General features: G+C 39.6%; 1 protein-coding gene across 1 annotated transcript in view; it reads right to left on the reverse strand.

Moving 5' to 3' along the window:
* KATNBL1 (katanin regulatory subunit B1 like 1) overlaps positions 1-14,825 on the reverse strand; it is a 37,507-nt gene extending 22,682 nt beyond the window's left edge. Inside the window, exon 1 of the mRNA XM_044232270.1 lies at positions 14,694-14,825. The gene's annotated coding sequence lies outside the window, so the exon portion shown is untranslated. The remainder of the gene's footprint in view (positions 1-14,693) is intronic.
* Positions 14,826-15,572: the final 747 nt, after the last annotated feature.

Below are 15,572 nucleotides of genomic sequence, written 5' to 3' on the forward strand. Positions count from 1 at the left end.
TCAGTGCCCTCTGTGTGCAATGATGGGGGGTGAGTGCTCTCACTTGGAAGCTAGTGGGAGTTAAAAGTTTAACTGCAAAGGCTTCCAGGCTCCTCTTGCTTCTCCCAAGCTCTCTGGGAAAGCTTTTTGCTCACTATGTAGTAGGTATCAAACCTCACAACCTGGGTGAAAAATTAAAGACTCATCCAACCTTAAAGTTTAGTGTAGCTAAAAGATTAGGTCAAATTGTCCCATGTTCAAATCCCCAGCTTTCCAGCTTAACTAGCTATGTGACCTTGGAAACAGCTGAGCCTCATTTCCTCAGCTGTAAAAGTGAAAATGTCTGTGTATTTACCCTGCCTTCAAAAGTAAAAGAAAACCTGCAGACAATAAAACACATTTTTTTGGTTTTGGTTTTGTCTTTTTAATAAAGGAAAAATGGAGGACAAAGGGAATGGAGGTAAATAAGTTAATTACCTAGCTGTCAAAACTGAACAGAATACTTTAACTGATTAAAGAGATTTCAAAGCAGTAGGCAAACTTCAGGGAGGGACAGCACTAACACTGGAAGTTCACAGAAGGATCAAGAGTGTCAAAGATTTCTTTTTAAGATTTTATTTGTCAGAGAGAAAGAGAAAGATGGAGAGAGAAAGAGAGAGAGTACAAACAGAGGGAGCGGCAAGCAGAGGAAGAAGCAGGCTCTCCACTAAACAAGGAGCCCGATGTGGGGCTCAATCCAAGGACACTGGGATCACGACTAGGCCGAAAGCAGGCCCCTTAATCGACTGAGACCCCCAAGCATCCCAGAAGATGGCAAAGATTTAAGAAGTAAACCACATTAAGACTTTTAAAAAGGAAACAGAGAAAAGGGTAAAGACTCATTGTAACCATTCTTAAACAGAAAAAGCATACTTTATAACAATAAGTCTCATTTCTTTTGCTATTAATACTTCCTGCCCTTCCTGATGTTTCATATTTTTTTGGGAAACAGAATGTTTCTTCTTTTATGAAACAGAAGTGTCCCTTTCAATTCCATCACAGCCTATCAGACCATGACTGAGTTAAAATCTTCCTCTCTCAATCATTTCTTGATTCCTATCTTCAATGATCTCTTCCTTCACCACCTTTTTATGGTACATAGTAAATTAACGTCACATAGTTTAGGACTCTAACAATTAACAAATAACTGAGGGCCTACATGAAGACATGACTGAGCACTGACTGATCCAGGTGTGTCTCCTCTTGCCAATTAGACTTCAAAACTACTCATGAGCAGGAGCTGCATCTCACACCTTCAGATACACAGTCTAAAAGGTAATTAAATAATTCTTAATTTAAATATATACAAAGACACAAAATAATATCCTTATACAGTGTATATCCTCTAGTGAGCAACTGAATATCATCACGAAGTACTAGCATTTTAAAGTTCATTTTTTAAATGATTAAAGAAAGCACATGTATTTAACACTCATTTACTGAGCACCTACTGTGTATCAAGAGATGAGTAAGAAGTTCATGTCTTATTTCTCAAGAAGCTCATGGCCTGGGGTGGAGGGAGAGTGACAAGAAAGTAATAAAGTCAATAAATATAAAACAGTAAGTGCTACAGAAGACAAACAGTACAGGTTGTTAAAAAAAGCAGCAGCAGTGAATCTAATTTGAGAGGCAATCAAGTATCTAGAAATACATCTTATGTCACACCAGATCTAAGTCCTGAAGACAAACAGAAATTGTAAAAATGAAATAAAGGAAAGCTCTCTATTTAAGCAACCACAGTAAAAACTCTTACGTACTCAAAAATCATAATCTACTAGAGCTTTCTTTATTTCCATATTTTCAGTTTTTCTCCAGAAATGATTATTCGATTTGAGCATGAATACAAAGCCAAAACAGATACGGAAGCTGACAGAGAACTGTATAATAGATATATCAAGCCGATAACATCCAAACCACTCATCAACTTTAGCATCACAAACAAGGAGACAGTCAGACATTACATGTCTCCTGATGTGATACAATAGGAAATACACTTCACAACACTTAAATATTCTTGCCAAAAATATCTAGCCTGAACATAAACTTCAACTGTTTTTTACCAACTACCAGTTTAAAGGAAATAGAAGTCAGAGAGGAGCCTGTTAAACACTACCATGAAGATATAATTAGAAAAATCCAGAAAACAGAAATCTTTCGGACACAAAACTCAGTTTCCTCAACAAATATTTTGCAAGAAAAAAAATAAATAAAGAGAAGGAGGCTATGTATTAAAAGACTTTGCATCAACTGAATACAATGTGTGGACATTGCTTAAGATCCTATTTTTTAAAAGCTGTTAAAATGTATAATAATTAGGGAAATTTGAATATTAAGTGGATATGTGATATTAAGGAATTACTTGTTTATAACCCTAAAGTATAACAAATAAACTGTACATATTTAATATTTAGTGTGTGTGTATAGACACACACACACACACACATCCATTAAACCACTACCACAATCAATATATGGAACCTATCCATCCTCCTTTTTTAAGATTTTATTTATTTATCTGATAGAGAAGCACGGAGAGCAGCAAGCAGAGGGAGAGGGAGAAGCGGACTTCCCGCTGAGCAGGGAGTCCAATACAGGGCTCGATCCCAGGACCATGGGATCATTACCCGAGCCGAAGGCAGACACTTACCCACAAAGTCACTCAGGTGCCCCTTTATCCATCATCTTCAAAAATTTCCTGTGTCCCTTTATACTTCTTCCCCAAGATCTGCTTTCTGTCACTACAGATTAGTTTGCATTTTCTACTACTTTATACAGAAAGAATCACATAGTATATACTCTTCTTTGGAAGAGGGGTATGGTTTTTTTCACTCAACATAATTATTTTGGGAAATCATTCATGCTGTTATATGTATCAACAGTCCATTCCTTTTTACTGCAGAGCAGTACTCTATTGTGTGAGTATATCAAAATTTGTTTTCCATTCATCTGCTGATAGACATTTGGGTTGTTTCCAGTTTTGGCTATTACTAATAAAGCTGCTATGAAGAGTCTTGTACGAGTCTCAGCGTGAACAGATACTTTCATTTCTCTTGGGTAAATACCTAGGAGTGGGATGGTGGTAGGTTTATGTTTAACTAAGTAAACTGCCAAACTTTGAAAAGTTGTATCATTTTACATTTCCATTAGCAGTGTATGATAGTAAGGAAACACCATTAGATATTTCTAGTTGAATGGTATTATTATTATCACATCTTTTTTTTTTAAAGAGTCTTTTAGAGATATATATACATACATCATACAGAAGAAAAGAGATGATGTTTGGGATTTACAGAGTAGGGGAAAATCAATGAAACAAGAAACACTGATAATGGCTGAAGCTGGGTAATTCGGATGGATATTCATTATATCATCCTCTCCACAGGATTAAAAATCTTCATAAAAGAAACAGATCAGACAGCAAATCTTATGTGTGGGCTATATAAACATATATATATAGCAATGTTCTGCAATGATACAATTTAAATGGCGTGTCATGTCCTTGCTCTTTGGGTTAGAGGTAGTATTCCCTTTAAAGACTGCAGATGCAATCAACTTTGTCTCAGGAAGAGTCATGTGGGAGTGGGGGCGGGGGAGAGAGAGAAACAAAAATATGTGGGCAGGAAGTCTATGGTCCTGTCCCTCCCTCTGTAACTCCACATCCCTAGATTTCGAGGCAGAAGGAAGTATGCTGCATAAAAGGAAAAAAAAAAATCAGAAATAAACATGGATTAGGACGCCTGGGTACCTCAGTTGGTTAAGGGCCTGCCTTCAGTTCAGGCCATGCATAATCTCAAGGTCCTGGGATACAGTCCCTCATCAAGGCTCCTTGCTTAGTGAGAACCCTGCTTCGCCCTCTGCATGCCGCTCTTCCCTGCTTGTGCTCTGACAAAATCTTTAAAAAATAATAAAAAATAAAATAAACATGGATAACAATGACCTCTCTCACATTAGAACATCCTAACAAACACTGAATGCTTCCACAGAGGTGAACCACACAGCTGGGGAACAGTAGAGAAACTTTTTTACTTTTTGCTCCCTTTATACAAAATTTTGCCTTTCATACAAGTATTACCTGCTTTAAAAACAAGTCAAATTAAAATTTAAAAATCACTAATAATTCGACCACCAATACTATTCTGGTGCTTCTCCTCTCATGCAGTTTAGTTTTTTGTTTGCTTGGTTTTTAAGCTTTTATGAATGTATTTGACAGAGAGAGACAGGAAGTGAAAGCCCAAGCAGAGGGAGGGGGAGAAGCAGTCTTCCCACTGAGTAGGAAGCTGGATGCAGGGTTCAATCTGAGGATGCTGGGATCATGACCTGAGCCAAAGGCAGATGCTTAACCAACTGAGCCACCCAGGTGCCCCACCATGCAGTTTAGTTTTATAGCCTGCATTTTGTCATTAACATAGTTTTCCTACATATTAGAAAGTTTTTTTTGAAAATGATTTAAATGACAATACTATTTTATCATAAGAATATTTTTATTTTTGCTATATCAGAAAATACTTTTTTAAAAAAGATTTTATTTATTTGACGGAGAGAGAGGTCACAAGTAGGCAGAGAGGCAGGCAGAGAGGGGGAAGCAGGCTCCCTGCTGAGCAGGCCTGATGTGGGGCTAGATCCAGAACCCTGGAATCATGACCTGAGCCAAAGGCAGAGGCTTAACCCACTGAGTCACCCAGGTGCCCCAGTACAAAATTCTAAATGACTATGGTTTTACTTCACATAACTTTAGCTTTGAAAGCTACACCTAAGTTGATACGAAGTTTTTAAGTCACACTTCCCTTCATCTAGTGTATCTAAACCATTCCAATTAGTTTTCATAGAAACAATCCTTTTATTATTTTTTTTTAAAGATTTTATGCATTTGACAGAGACAGAGAGCAAGAGTATAAGCATGGGGAGTAGCACAGGGAGATGTAGGCTACCCAGTGAGCAGGGAGCCTGATAAATATGGGTTTTGACCCCAGAACTGTGGGACCATGACCTGAGCTGAAGGCAGACACTTAACCAACCCCAAAACAACGCTTTTAAACTTCTGTTTTAAACTGCTGCATTTACTGAACTGGGCAACTATGTAAGCCTGGCAAATGGGCAGATGGAAAGCTGCCCTCCAATCCACACTCCTGCAGACAGAGGTGGGCAATGACCACTATCGGCACCCTTGATGACAGAAGATTCTGTATTATGAATTTTTATCCCTGAGAATTTGACAGACAATAAATAAGATTATGTTTTAGTTTGCATCTGAAAGAAGTAATATGAAGTTGTATTTTTCTTAGGTGATTAAACTGAAAGGACGAAGCCATATGTTGTAACCAGGTGACACAAGTCCTCGAGTCAGATTCCCTGGGTTTGAGTCCCACTTTAACCATTTAATAGTTACGTGACTAAAGGCAAATTACTTAACCTATTTCCAGGGTAGTGTTGTGAGGATTAAATAAAATAATCCATTTGCCACAATGTCTGGCACATGGTTAATCACTGTAAATGTTGGCTATCATTAAGTTACACATAAATATCACTGATGAAGCAGAAGGTGCAGAAAAGTATGTTACAACTTATGTAAAAACAAAATGTGTATGGAAGTGACTGCCTGTATAGTCACTGAATATCTCTGAAAGGTTAAACAAGAGAGGGTAGTAAGTATGGCTCGGGGATGGGATGAGAGGGAGACTTTTCCCTTTTGCACTTCTTGAATTTTGTATCAAATGCAAATATTATCTTTTAACTAAACTAAATGTACTGATAGTGGGGTACCTGGCTAGCTCAGTTGGTAGAGTGTGATTCTTGATCCTGAGGTTGTGAGTTCAAGCCCCAAGTTGAGTGTAGACATTACTTTAAAAGAAAATCTTTCCCCCTCCCCACCCCCATAATAGACTCTTAACTACAGAGAACAAGCTAAGGGTTACTGGAGAGGAGGTGGGTGGGGGAATGGGTTAAATGAGTGATGGGTATTAAGACACTTGTGATGAGCACTAAGTGTTCTATATAAGTGATGAATCACTAAATTCTACACCTGAAACTAATATTAAATTGTATGTTAACTGGAAGTCAAATAAAAATATGATAAAATTATTTTTTAAAAAGTTATAAAATGTCTTGATAGTATAATATACCTCTCTTCTTAAATGGCTACACACCTGAATCTTTAGGAAGACTTAGGGCTTCTAAAGCCAAGTAGATGATTATCTTATCATGTTTATCTTATCATGTTTTGCTGAATATCTTATTCTCTCTGTTAAAATATTACAGTATTTTTCTGGAAACATATATTTATAGGGAGGAAAAATACTCTAATCCTTTCTTACAGTCTTCTTAAACTCAGAAATGTACATAAATATATACATATATAAGACAACATCACCTTAAGGATCCCTTCTGACCCCCTGTTCAGCTACTAAAGGTACTTCTGATGCTTTCAAGATAGATAAGACACTATGTATGAAAGGATATTCCAATAGGATATACAACTCCAAAAAAGACAAGCTAATATAAACTAATTTTAATGTGCTCTCTTCATGATTTGGACTAAGGTTATCAATCTATAATACTTGTGCCTAATTTTGAAGTTGTCGGGGAGGGGGGGACGACAACAAAGGGGAGTATACCCTAACACCTTAAAAGAAAGGGTAGACTACCCTTTGAGAATTAAATCAAAAGAAGATGATGCTAGGGTCCTTTTATAAGAATAGTTTTTAATCCTTCTTACATTCCAACACTTGCAAGGATTACCACATATCCCTATTCATTACAGTGGTTTTTTACCACCATGTCCCCTGGGCTGAAGTCAGAATATATGTTGAAATTTGAAAATGCCCTCTTCTCTTAGGGAACACCTTTTTCCAGCATATGAATCACACACTGCCTTAATGAAGTATAATGAAACCCGGTCTAAAACTTAACTATAACCAAATTAAACATATTGACCTCATTTTAAAAAAAAAAATGCACCTCTCAATGTTTCCCCTCAACTCTGAACTCTTATCACCAACTGCCTGTGAGTAGCTCCATGTGGATGTCAGTTCCACAGTCAATAATTCCTGAACTTAACATACTGAAAATAGAACCCTTAATATACACCCTCTCAAATCTGATCCTTTCAACTGTTCCTAATTCAGTAAATAGAACCACCATCCTCCCAGCTGCTGAAAGTTCCAAAGGATTCATTCTTATTTTCTCTTTTCATAAATTCCCTATCTCCAATCCACTGATTCTGCCTTTTTAATGTATTCCCAAACTATTCATTTCTCTCCATTTCTGTTACCACCATCCTAGACCAAACTACCATCATTTCTCTTTTGGACTGTATTTGTTTCCTCCTAAATCCTCTAGCCACACTGGACTTCTATCCTTCAACATGCCAAGTTCATTTCCATTTTGTGGCCAAACCATTCCTTCTGCTTAAACATTCCTCCTATATACTCCCAGGGCTTCTACCTCTCAGCTCAGATGTTACCCACCCAAGAGCATTTCCCAGACCACCCAATCAAGAATAAGCCCAACCTTACCTCCATTTTCTATACCAGTACCTTGTATTTCCCCCCCTACAATAGCAACGATCAGTATCTGAAATTAGCTTGCTTATTTGCTAATTATTCATGTCCTCCCATAGACTGTGAGCTCCACTGACAGCAGCAATCATGTTCATTGCATCTAAAAAAGTGCTTGGCACATAACAGATGCTTAATAAACAGCTGATGAATGAAGGAACCTATCTAAAGAAAGACAAAGTCAACCCTGAAAGATAATGGTCAGCTGGGAGTGAGGAGTCACAAAATAGTTAAAAATGTCAGTGGGACCGCTTGGTGGCTCAGTGGGTTAAAACCTCTGCCTTCAGCTCAGGTCATGGTCCCAGGGGTCCTGGGATCGAGCCCCCGAGTCGGGCTCTCTACTCAGCAGGGAGCCTGCTTCCCTTCTTCTCTCTCTGCCTGCCTCTGCCTACCTGTGATCTCTGTCAAATAAATAAAATATTTTTTTAAAAAGTCAATGGGAGAGTATCTAACTGTGGTAAAAATTAAAACTGTGCCATATTTCAATTCTCCTTCCACATATATGGTAAGTTTATACTTGCCCATCATCTTGAAGTTAGGTATGGTCATATGACTTGCTTTTGCCACTGAAATATACACAGAAGCCTTTCAGAGCCACTTTGTATGATTCACTACTATCACCATCCCTCTATTGTGGCAACTAGCAACAGGACAGAGATTAAGGTTCCATCTGTCCACATTCCTTAGCAAGGATAACATAGAGCAGAGCCTCCAGATAACTCACATGTAAGATGAATCAAGGAGAAATAAGCCTTTGTTATTTGAAGCCACTGAGATTTGGGGGTTGTTACTGCAAAATAACATAGGCCATCCAGATTGAGAAATCATCCAAACAATGTTGTGGGCTACATAATAATGGAGTCAGTCTCACTAAGTAGTCAACTGATGCCACTGAATATACATAAGTAATTTCCTTTTGATTATTTACTCAGTTTCCAAATAGATCTGCCAACAAGAAGAGAAAAAACTGTTTACATGGAGGTTATGAGTTATTGTCCCTTATGCTATTTTTCATTAAATATTCCCCCAAATAATGAATGCCACCCTATAAAGGCATTCCTACCAGTCTTTCCTTACCCGGAAACAGGTAAGAATAACTGTGCTTTTTGTTTATTATCTACAGCAACTATTCAATAATTAAATAGTTACTGAGTTCAGATCATTGTGGAGGAAACAAACTAGAAAAGCAGATTGGATAAAATGCAAAAGTCCCTAGATACTGGGTCAGGAACCTGAACTTTAATTTTATAGACAAAATACACTTACTGAGAAGCTTTGTATAGAAATTATACGATTAAAAACTATTCTTGGGGCATCTGGCTGGCTCAGTCGGTCAAGTAGGAGGATCTTCATCTCAGGGTTGTGAGTTTGAGCCCCACATTAGGTATAGAGATTACTTAAGTAAACTTTTTTTAATTTTAAAAAAAAACTATTCTTGAAGATTATTTTATATGGCACTTATAGAAATAGAATGACTAACAGGAATCCCAAGAGTACTAGTTTCCAACAGCTGTGCCATGAATCCTCCATAGACAAAAGGCCAAATTTTAATCAATCTCTATGATTTATTTTGGCTACAACACTAAACATACTGTTAATGATGGTACTAAGTAGTATAGGAAATAAGCAAGGCCTAAGTTGGTTTTGTTTTTTTTTTTTAAGATTTTATTTATTTGGGGGCACCTGGGTGGCTCAGTTGGGTTAAAGCTTCTGCTTTTGGTTCAGGTCATGATCCCAGGGTCCTGGGATCAAGCCCCATGTCAGGCTCTCTGCTCAGCAGGGAGCCTGCTTCCCTTCCTCTCTCTCTGCCTACCTCTTTGCCTACTTATGATCTTCATCAAATAAATAAATAAAATCTTAAAAAAAATTTTATTTATTTGAGAGAGAGAGGGTGTGTGTGTGTGTAGGGGTAGGGGCAGAGGGAGAGGCAGTAGCTGATGCCCCGCTGAACAGAGAGCTAGATGAGGCTGAAGACAGATGCTTAATGATCTGAGCCACTCAAAAGGCCCAGTAAGGCCCAGATTTTTGCAAATAAGAGTAAAAGGCACACTCAAAAGTCAAGGTAGCACTAAAGTAAGATCTGGTAATGGACAAAACTGTATTCGAAGTATGAGGGGCAATGAGGGCAGTAATTACTACAGAGTTCTGAAAGGTAACCAAGTGAGCAACGGATGCTTTACTATCTCTTGGGAGGTATTTTTATATTACAGAAATGACTGGGTTGTAATCAAGTTGGGTTGTATTCGGAGTTCTTTCAAACGACTCAGAGCATCTGTGCAGTACTCCCAACAAGCTTGTCTTTCCTCAACAACAATCCATTCCTTTCATTCAACAAATATTAAGTACATGTTACAGGCTAATTACCATTCTTGGCACTGAGAAAACATGAGTGAACAAAACAATGATCCCTGCCCTACTGCAATTTATATGCTAGTGGCAGTTAAATTCCATTCTAAAATTTCTCCCCCAATCCTATTACACAGGAGTAGTTTTTACAAATGCCATTGGAAGATATCATCTAATTAATGCATGCTAAAATGTGAAAGACTAACAGTCTCACCAGAGATAATTACCCTTGAAAAGTAAATACTTCACAGATTCACAGATTCTTAGAGCTGGGAAGGACCTTGAAGATAATCTCAATTTACAAATGAGATTAAGAGATCAGCCCAAGAACACTCAGTTACCGGTAGGAGAGCAAAACCTGGAACTGTTGAGTTACAGTGTTAGTGTCTTTTCCATGTAATACCAAACGCGTTTTAAGATTATACCAGTGAGAAGAAGAGATGCTAGAATGGGGATTCATGATTCATACATAGGTGATACGTTTCTGGATGACTGTTCAATGCAAAAAGAATTTCAGGCAGTGTGTAAACTTGAGAGGTGGTTATAGGGGAAGCAAACTGGGGGTCCATTTCAGAAGACTCTTTCCCCCATCTCTATCCTTATAATGCCCCCAGAACAAAGAGAGGAAATACAAAATTTCTCCAAAGTTAATACATACTAGAGAAGATACCTGGACATGAGCACAAAGTAGTAAACACAGCATTTGAATCTAGCAAAGTCAAACTGTTAAGTTATCCAAGCTGAAAGTGTACGTTCCCAGTAAAGGTACCATTTGTATTCAGTTTAAGGTGTTTTTTTTTTCTTTTTAAAATTACTTTCCTAAATACATTTTTCAGAAAGTACCAAATTACTGATATGGGTCATGAGTATAATGACTGATAAAACGATAAAACGAGGGTGATGTTATTGTGAGACACTAGGCAAGCATTTTTAAAGATAATTCCTCTTCCTCCCGAATGGTTACACTCACCTCTTGCTTATAAATTGTACCAATTTATACATTTGAAAACCCAAACTCTCCCTTTAATCTCTCAAAGATTCATGAACAACCAACATGAGCCTTATTCGTATTCTAATAGAAACTGTATTTTAAAAAAACTTTCAAGACAAGAGAAAAATAAGACATGCTAAGAATTGAAAAATCAGCTTTGTACGACCATCACCCACACCCCCCCCAAAAAAAGAAAACAGAAGAAAGATTATTGATTTTAAGAATTTTATGAAAAGGGGTGCCTGGGTGGCTCAGTGGGTTAAGCCTCTACCTTCAGCTCAGGTCATGATCTCAGCGTCCTGGGATCAAGCCCCACATCAGGCTCTCTGGTCAGCAGGGAGCCTGCTTCCCCTCTTCTCTCTCTGCCTGCCTCTTTGCCTAGTTGTGATCTCTATCAAATAAATAAATAAAATCTTTAAAAAAAAATTCTTCTTTTAGGAGGAATGTAAACTGACAGGAACAAGGATCCTCATTAAAATCTCATTATGGGTGTCTGTGATGGCAGTTTCCATGCCTAAGATGAAAATTATTATGAGAAACCCCCCTCAAAAAATTATTATGAGACTTCCAATTTATTTCCGTAGCTCTGCCATTCTTTTAGTTTCTGAGGCTTAAAACCTTGAAGATACCATAGACTTTTGCCCCTATTGTTTTCTATAGTTAGTCAGTCACCACATTCTGTATCTTGCTCAAAATGTCTCTTTTGAATAAAGCAAAAATTCCAATTTCAAAAGTACACACAACAAGGCCTGCGACCATTAAAAAGAGCATTTTTCAAGCAATGGGAAATAATCATGACATTCTGACTTTAAAAAAAAAGAGGGGGGGCGCCTGGGTGGCTCAGTGGGTTAAAGCCTCTGCCTTTGGCTCAGATCATGGTCCGGGGTCCTAGGATCCAGCCCCGCCTTGAGCGCTCTGCTCAGCAGGGAGCCTGCTTCCTCCTCTGTCTCTGCCTGCCTCTCTGCCTACTTGTGATCTCTGTCAGTCAAATAAATAAATAAAATCTTTAAAAAAAAAAAAAAGGCAAAACAATACAAACCCATAGGGGGAAAATGTATAATCCTAGTTTTACAGAAAGGAAAATAATTATCAGCATAAAAAATTTTTGAAAAAAACCACCACATGAAAATGTTAAAACAGTTGTTTTTTTTTGCTCGGGGTGGGGTTGGGAGGTTATAAGTGCTTTTAAATTTTTTCACACTCTACATTTCCAAAATTTCTTACAATGAACATGCATTATTTTCAAACTCAGAAAAAAATGTTATTTAAATAATTGTCTCATTTTACCATTACATGTCATTCTTACTGCCCTCATCCTGTTTCCTTAGTCTCCCCTCCTCCCAGGACTCCCAACAACAGCCACCCTCTTGAGGTTTCTGAGCCAGCGTCCTCCAGCTTTAACATTACTTGTACTCCTGCTCCTAACATTCATCATTCGTACTTAAATAAAACACATGGAAGCAGAGGTTGGCCATAGAAACAATCAACTCACAACAGGATTTCTCAACCTGTTTGAGGTAATTTGAGGTAATTATTTCTCAAGGAGGGGCTGTGATGTTTAGCAGTAGCTTTCCTGGCCTCTATCCGCTAGATGATAGAAGCACCTCCCCCAATTCTAGTCATGACACTGCCACATGTCCCTTGAGGGACAAAAAGGGTTGCCCCAGTTGAGAGCCACTGATTTAAAAGTTTTAAACATGCAAAACCATCTGTGTATATATACACATATGTCACCTAAACTTCTTTCCCATATGTGTCATATACAATTATACTTTTTCTCATTCCTACCCACATAATCTCATTTTTCTCAAAAGGAACTTTCCAAATAGATCAGATCCACTGTTCCCTAGAAAAATCATTTCATTTCACTTCCAAGTCTCTGAACACACTGTTTCCTCACTAAAATTCCTTATTCATGCTTCTGTTCAATGCCCTACATCCATCCTTTAGTTGTTCTTTGCAGAAGCATTACTGTTCAGCCCATATACCCTCTGCACTAAACAACAGTATTTTATATTGCTGTTGTTAATCTCCTATCCCAAACTAAGGTCTGTTGCCCTAGCACATTTCTCTTGCACTGTAAACTGCTGATTTCTTATGATATGATATTGCTTTGAACCTTTATTTCTTGTCATGGAGCTAGAAGTATAATTATTCCAAGTACAGAGTAACCACTCAATAGTTTGAGTGAAACAGACTTAGAACAAAAACAATATATAATGGTATATTTTAAGGAATATATAGGTTTCAAACTGTTCTCTACACTTTGAAGAAATGATACAAAGGAATTAAAACTACAACACAAACATGAACTTTATGAACTCCATTTATCTTAAAATATCTGCTCAGTGCCCAAAACTTAAGTATGGTCAACAAGAGCAAAGAACTGAATTTAATAGTGTGTGAACGTATATATACACAAACACACTTCACATATATTATATCCCCAGTTGAAGAAGTAAATAAAGAGCTCTGTAAACTAAAAAGACACACATGTAAAGAATGCAGTTAAAGAAGCATAGTTAAGGGGCGCCTGGGTGGCTCAGTGGGCTAAAGCTTCTGCCTTCGGCTCAGGTCATGATCTCAGGGTCCTGGGATGGAGCCACATCCGGCTCTCTGCTCAGCAGGGAGCCTGCTACCCTCCCTCTCTCTCTGCCTGCCTCCCTGCCTACTTGTGATCTCTCTCTCTGTCAAATAAATAAATAAATAACCTTTAAAAAAAAAAAAAAAAGGCAGCATAGTTAAAAGTATGAAGCCAGCCTGCTTGGGTCCCAAATATATTAGCTGTGTATCCTTGTACGAGTTACTCAACTTCTCTGTGTCTCAGTTTCCTCCTTGTCCAAAAGAGGATAATAGTATCCGTCCCAAAGTAAAGCTCTCAAACAGTGCTTAGCATATATAAGTCCCAAAAGAAATATTTACCATTGTTATTATTACAATGCTAGCTATTAGTCAAGTAAAAGCCTCAATGTGTAACGTTCTGATTCAAGTCTGAAGCAGGTTCAAACAAAACAGAATACACCACTGACACAAGGTTAAGCTATTAGGTCGTCTAGGTTCTCAGAACTTTTGCTAGTGCTAAACTGATTACTACACAACTAATATTTGTTACAGTTTTTTTTTTTCTTTTAATCTGTAAAGAAACTGACATAGACACCTCTGTTTTCAAGGAACTTTACAAGCCACAAGAAAACAACTGAACTCTTTGTTATCTCCATATTTAAGCCAATTTAAAAGCGTGGTAAAAGCCTAGGTACTGTTACAGAACAACTTTTCAGAAAATACAATGAGGTTTTTAAAGTTGCAGTCAGCAATTCTTATGCAGTTATGTCAAGTTTTTGTCCTGCTGAACAAAAGCTTATCTGTCAGGGAACCAACGACCCGGCAGAAAATAAGGAAATACCAAGGCCCGGCCTAGGCGGCTCGGGAAAACAGGTCCTTAAACAGATCGCCGCAGACGCGTTCCGTCCTTCCCCTCCCCGGCGTGCAGAAAGCCGGCCCCACCCGCAGATAAATTAAGTGACAGCTGGCCGCGTCCACGCCTCTCCCGTCCCGGACCCCAGGAGCCCGGATGCTCCACGCCGTAGCCGGGCAGGGGCTCCAGCTACGAGGCCGCGGCCTCGCCGCCCCGCCCCCGACCCCGCAGCCCGGCTGCCGGGCTCCGACGAGCGGAGGCCGCCGTGGGGCCTCAGGTGGGCCCAGGGCGCGTCCGGGCGCGACGAGACGCACAGCCTCCGCAGGGCAGCTGCGGGAGCCGGGCTTCCAGAAGCCCGGCCGTCACTTACCGGCGCCTCATGGTAGCGCGGCGCCTCAGCCCAGCCCCGGCACTAACCAACTGCGCTCGGTAGCCCAGATGGTCCCTCGGCTCCCGGGCCGAGACCCACTCTGAGCCATTCAAACGCAGCCGCGCGCGCAGCCCGCCGGGATAGCTTCCCGAGGGTGGGGTGGGGGGAAGGGAGGGAGGTCTGGCCGGCCCCGCCCAGCGTTGACTCCGCCCAACGCTGGCTCCGCCCTCCTCGGGTCTCGCAGGATCAAAGGGAGGGGGAACAGGACGTGTGGCCATCGTGCCCCCTGGTGGCCACGGGCCACGGGCGCGCGCGGTAGTCTTGCTATGGGGCGGCAAGTAGTGACTCTCCAGGAACTGACGGTGGGCAAGGGGCAAAGAATGACTTTGAGCTAGTAACAGTCTGGTGAGGGAAACCATGCTTTAAGTGTTGTCCCAGGAGATGAAACAATCTGCTTTAAAAGTATGGGGCGAAAAAAAAAATAAAAGTATGGGGCGGAGAGAGTTGTATTCATTCAGTCCCACTTAAATGTACTAAGGCAAAGTATTTATTTTTTTATTTTATTTATTTTTTTTAAAAGATTTTATTTATTTATTTGACAGAGAGAGATCACAAGTAGGCAGAGAGGCAGGCAGAGAGAGAGAGAGGAGGAAGCAGGCTCCCTGCTGAGCTGAGAGCCCGATGCGGGACTCGATCCCGGGGTGCTAGATCATGACCTGAGCCGAAGGCAGCGGCTTAACCCACTGAGCCACCCAGGTGCCCCAAGGCAAAGTATTTAAAGTCATGAACCCTAGAGCTATGTGACCTTGGGCAAGTCACATAAATTCCTGTGTGCTTTGGTTTGTCCATCTGTAAAATGGAGATTATAATAGTATCTGC

The sequence above is a fragment of the Neovison vison genome, chromosome 13 (assembly GCF_020171115.1).
Source record: "Neovison vison isolate M4711 chromosome 13, ASM_NN_V1, whole genome shotgun sequence".
NCBI classification, from domain to species: Eukaryota; Metazoa; Chordata; class Mammalia; order Carnivora; family Mustelidae; genus Neogale; species Neogale vison.